The sequence below is a fragment of the Dipodomys spectabilis genome, unplaced genomic scaffold, assembly GCF_019054845.1.
Source record: "Dipodomys spectabilis isolate Male_0828 unplaced genomic scaffold, ASM1905484v1 ptg000190l, whole genome shotgun sequence".
Taxonomy (NCBI): Eukaryota; Metazoa; Chordata; class Mammalia; order Rodentia; family Heteromyidae; genus Dipodomys; species Dipodomys spectabilis.
The window spans coordinates 6089594-6095593 of record NW_024870867.1 but is presented as its reverse complement, the minus strand read 5'-3'; positions in this window follow the sequence as shown (position 1 = coordinate 6095593).

Below are 6000 nucleotides of genomic sequence, written 5' to 3'. Positions count from 1 at the left end.
TATGATCTTGAATAATATACAATTCTCAATATCTTTAATTTAGTTTTTTTCTACAAAGAGCCTTTTTGCCCCTCTAAGATAATGTAAGTTGTATTAAGATATAGTTATCTTTTGGGATTTACTGCACAGTAGATTTTCAACAAGATCAACTTTGTCATTGAATAGTTCTTTAAGGGATGCATTTGGAATTTTAAAAATATTCTGTAAAGAGTTTTATTTCATTTCAAGAAACCTATTAAGGTTTTAATGAAGTATTAAACTGATTTCCTCAAAGTCCATTGTTTTCCCTTTCTACCGAATTTCACTTGTTTCTGATAAGAGATACATATTTTTTAAACTTAAAGTTTAGTTGCTTCCTTATTTCAAGTAAAAAATAAAATGAGCAATCTGAAAAATCTTAAATTGGAGTAGTTGTGTAGACACTATTGAATAAGTAAAAAATATAGAAAAATTAAAATAATGAAATGATTTTTGCTATCTGCTACAAAATATAAAACTCTCAACAGAGTAGATAAATTATGGGTTTAAAACATCATATATTGTTACCCCTGTGTCCTTGTTTCAGCATTTTGTTTTTCCCTCTTCCCCTCCCCAATGACACAAATGTATATACAAGATGCAAGGTACCAAAATCAAGTACAGTGACAACAGGGGATATGCCATAGGGGAAAGAACATACAAAGGAAACAAATAAAAATCACATAGTACATTAAAAACAACAACAACAAAGAAAAAGGTAACAATGCTCAACAAGTAATGTACTCATTGCCTTACACATGTAACTGTAACCCCTCTGTACAGAATCTTTACAATAAAAAAAAAAAACTCATCATACAGCAGAGTGTCAGTGGCTCACACCTGTAATCCTAGCTACTCAGGAGGCTGAGATCTGAGGATTGTGATTCAAGTCCAGGTCAGAAATAAAAGTCTGTGAGGAGTCTTATCTTTACTAAAATAGCAACAACAATAACAACAAAAAGCCAGCAGTGAATGAACTTTACAACCTGGGGGAGGGGATGATAGGGAGTGGTAAGTGGGAGAAAATGAAGGAGGAGGTTACATTGTTTAAAAAGAAATGTACTCATTATCTTACGTTTGTAACGGAAACCTCCTTCATCACCTCCACCACAAAGTCTATGAGACTCGTATCTCCAATTATCCCTCAGAAAACTGGAAGTGGCACTCTGGCTCAAGTGGTAGAGCACTAGCCTTGAATGAAGAGCTGAGGGACAGTGCCTAGGCCCAGAGTTTAAGCCCCATGACTGATGGGAGGAAAAAGAATGCCAGAGTGAATCTGTGACTCAAATGGCTGAGTGGTAGCCTTGAGAAAGAAGAAGCTCAGGGACAGATCCCAAGCCCTGAATTCAAACCTCAGGAATGACACATAAAAAATTAAAAAATAAAAAAAAATAGATAACTCATCATGCATTCTAACAACAAAGAGCTCTCTAATAGCTACCAAAAATAATGTACACTGGAGTAAAAAGCCATGAAATTTAGGTCTTTGTTTCAATTCCCAAAAGAACAACTCCAGCAGATCAATACAAATATTGTCTTTAAAAAATATGATATATTTATAGGTTCCTTTGCTCTCATGGTGACTGAAAAAGAATAATAAATGGAAATTTGGTTTCATAGTATAGTTTAAAGATCAATCTCTTCCCAAGGTCAAGTGCAAGGCTTTGGAACTCCTAGAAATCAAATCTTGTGGTTTTCACAGACAAATGTGTCTGCTGGGGAAGGTGAGATTCAATGGAAAGTCAATAGAACATTCAAAATGCAAGTGTAGATTAAGTATTCTATTATTCATTCAACTGCTCTGTGACTGCAAGCCAGAGGAGGTCTAAGATCATTTGTAACCTTCAGATTAAAGGGATTTCTTCATTTATTTTACTAATATTTATTGCCTGGCACACATCAGGAGTAAACAAACATGAAGTCTTTGCTCTGAGTATACACTCTTATTGTAAAGACAGAAAAAATAAAAGAGAAAATATGTCAGATGGTGGTATGAGTTATACGTATTAATACTAAGTTAAATTACATTGTGATATATGAGCATAGGCAAATAATCAGAAGATTGAGTATATCCCACCTTAGGAAAGCGGGAGTATTATCTCATGAAAACAACAATAAGAAGAAAGGAGATAGCTATTCTATTCCAGGTAGAGAGATCCAAGTCAAATGAAAAACATATAGGCAGGTATCTTTTGATAAATAGTAAGTAGCTTTGAGCAAGCAACTGTGTTTGTTAAAAGTTAATTCAGCTCTTTTAGAATTAGTGAATATAAGAAACATCTAAGAAGCCGTTATTTTTTCACTTTGTACAGGTCCTAGAGCTTGAACTCAGTACCTGGATAATGTCCCTGAGATATTTTGCTTAAAGCTATTGCTCTACCACTTAATCACAGCTCTACTTGTGACTTTTGGGTGGTTAATTGGAGATGAGAGTCTCACAGACTTCCTTGGCTAGGCTGGCTTTGAATCACAATCCTCAAACTTAGCCTTTTGAGTAGCTAAGGGTACAAGCATAGCCATGGGAGCCCAACTCAGGACATTTTTTAAAAAAAGAAATGCAGCTGCTCCTCAGTCCAGTGATGGAGATGCACACCAAAAGTAACAAGTCTTGTGGATCCTATTTACCATGCCTATATGGTAATGAGAAAGCCACTCCACCTCAAGAACTTTTGTAACCCTACTGAAATTAGGACAAGACAACGAATAGAGCCTAGTGAAAGTCTTTTTCACAAAATGTCTCATCAGTGCATCTCAAAACAGTGAGGATAAAGAAATAAGAATGTTCAAAGAAACTGCCTAGCTGACGGAGACACAGTGATTAAATCAAGGTACAGTGAAATCCTGAATGAAATCCAAAGACAGAGCAACGACAGAAAGGAGGATAAGTAAATATTAACGTTTCATTAACAGTGATGCATCAACACTGGCCTATGTGGTTATGCCTAAAGTAATCACAGTAATGTCACACGTTGACATTGGTCAGACTGGATGTAGGTATGGAGGGATTCTGTGTGTATATTGCCTTTGGGAATACTCTAAGTCTAAAACGATAATAAAGTTTGAGAAAATATATTTCTGAATGGAACCGCATGGGTGGTAGTAGATAAGAGCCAACATTTTAAACAATTGCCACACACTTTGCAGACAGTGAACTGTCACATTGTACTTGTTCCACATAATCAGGCTTTGTGAATGCATGCGAGGACATAGATCATCCCACAAAACCGTCCTCATGTTCCTTCCAATTCAGTACCACTCCCCTTGAAGCAACCACGGAACTGTGCAAATGTTTAGATTAGTGTGTCTATTATAGGAATTTATGTAAATGGACCCCAGGACATAGACAGAATGTTTTTACATCCAGTTCTTTTCCCCTAGCCATATTTATAAAATCCATCCTACTATGTTTCAGTTACTTGTGTTTTTTAAACATGGTAGAATAAATCTCTGTTGTGTTAGTATACCACAATTTATTTACAGACTTTACAGACTCTTCTCTTGATGAGTAACCACATTTTTTAATAATCACAGAACTGATTCTGATGGTGGTCATATACAAGTCTCATTAGGAGAAACATTGCAGGAAAAAGTAGAGGTTCCCTTTATTTTCTCTTAGTTAATAAACCCTTCCAAGCATGAAAGGAGAGCTAAGTATCCATGACATTAATACATCTACAAAATAATATGTCAAGTGTTTCTCACTAGGCACATAGAGATGAAAAATTAATGGAAGTCTTAGAAAAAATGAAGCCCAATATTGGAGAATGTCTACACAGACAACAGGAAGAATTTACATTCTAAGGGGTTTTATTTGTCTTTCATTACTGGATGGTGCTGATTTGTTTATTGGCCTTCAGGGACTAATGAGAACACAGAGAGAAAACAATCAGGGTCTTTCTAATAAAACAGTAAACATCAGTGACCAACATTGATGACAAGGCAACCTTTAAAATTTTTGTAGCACTGTGTATTAGTCATTAGAGGTGTTTGCAGGCATGTTGTGGGAAAGGAAACAGCCTGATACACTTCAGGGAAGAAAAATAAATGACGAAGAGTCAGGAAGAGTACACATCTGAATTCAGAAGACAGGAAAGAGATGAGGAACTAAGGATGTAGAGCTTGATGTTCATCACTCTCTGGGGTGCAATAACTGAGAGTAAAAGCAAAAAACTGAGAGTAATGACAAAGAAATCTGAAGCTGAAAGTCATGCTTGGAATGCATGTTATCATGGCACTCAGTGTATGTCCCATAGGGACTGCTATCTTCCAACTCCAGCCTAACTAAGCACGTGGAAACTAGCTTCCACAGCTCCATGAGAAATGCATGAGTGAACTGAAATCTGTTCTCATTCCTTCCCTATTCAGTGGCTGCAGTTTCTCCCTGGTGTGCATTTCCTCTTTATCGTGATCTCTTTTGTGGCTTTTTGTTTGGGAGCTTCATATCATACACATCCTTTCTTTATATGTGTGTATATGTATATATATATATATATATGTTTTATTGTAAAAATACTGTACAGAGGGTTACAGTTACATGAGTAAGCTAAAGAGTACATTTCCTATCTAGCATTGTTATCTCCTCCTTTGTTTTTACCGTACCATCCCTTCCCTTCCCACCTCCCCAACTTCTCCCTCCCCCCCCAGTTGTAAAGTTGGTTTTCAACATAGTGTCTTGTACATCTCATGATTACAATGGGTCAACCTGTATCCTTATTTAAGCATTTTGTTATTTCCCTTCCCCTCCCCAAAATAGAAAAATGTTTAAATAAGATGCAGAACACTGGAATCAAATACAGTAAAAACAGGGGTTATAACGTGGGGGAAGAACATACAAAAGAAACAAAAAAAATCACATAGTATATTACAAATACATTCAAAGCAATAGCAAGAAAGAAAAACCACTTGGTTGGGGTTCATTTCGCTAAACATCATCTAATATGGTCATATGTACATAGCTTTTGACCTTTTCTGCTAGACATATACTAGTAATTGCAAATAAGGGAAACCATGGGACCTATGTTTCTTTGGGCCTGGCATATTTCACTTAGTATAATTTTTTCAAGTCTTTCCATTTCCTAACAAATGGGGTGATGTCATTCTTTCTGATGGAGGCATGTATATATATATATATATATATATATATATATATATATATATATATATGTATATATATCACATTTTCTTGATCCATTCATCTACTGGGGCATCTGGGATGGTTCCATATCTTAGCTATGGTAAATAATGCTGCAATAAACATAGTTGGGCTGGTAGCTTTAGTATAACCTTGTTTGTTATCCTTTGGGTAAAGCCCCAAAAGTGGGATTTCTGGATCATAGGGGAGCTCTACATGGAGTCTTTTGAGGAACCTTCATACTGCTTTCCAAAGTGGTTGAACAAATTTACACTCCCACTAACAATGCAGTAGGGTTCCCTTTTGGCCACATCCCCTCCAGCATATGTTATTAGATTTCTTGATTATAGCCATTCTAATTGGGGTGAGATTGAACCTCAATGTTGTCTTGATTTGCATTTCTTTTATGGCTAGAGAGGTTGAGCATTTCTTTATGTGTCTATTGGCCATTTTTATTTCCTTTTCAGAGAAGTTTCTCTTTAAGCCTTTAGCCAACTTATTTATCAGGCAGTTGTTTCTTTGAGGATTTGTTGTTGGGTGACTTAATTTTTTGAGTTCTAACTATATTTAAGCTATGAGGCCCTTGTCCATTGCATGGCTAGAAAAGATTTTCTCCCAATCCATGGGCCTTCTATTGATCTTGCTAGCTATGTCCTTTGCCCTGCAGAAGCTCTACAATTTCATGCAATCCCATTTGTCCAGCCTTTCTTTGATTTGTTGTGTTTCTGAGTCTTTATTAAGAAAATTTTTGCCTGTGCCAAGAAGCCCTAGAGTGTCTCCTAATCCTTTCTGTAATGTTTTCAGGTTGTCTGCTTTGACTTTGAGGTCTTTGATCATTTGGAGTTGATTCT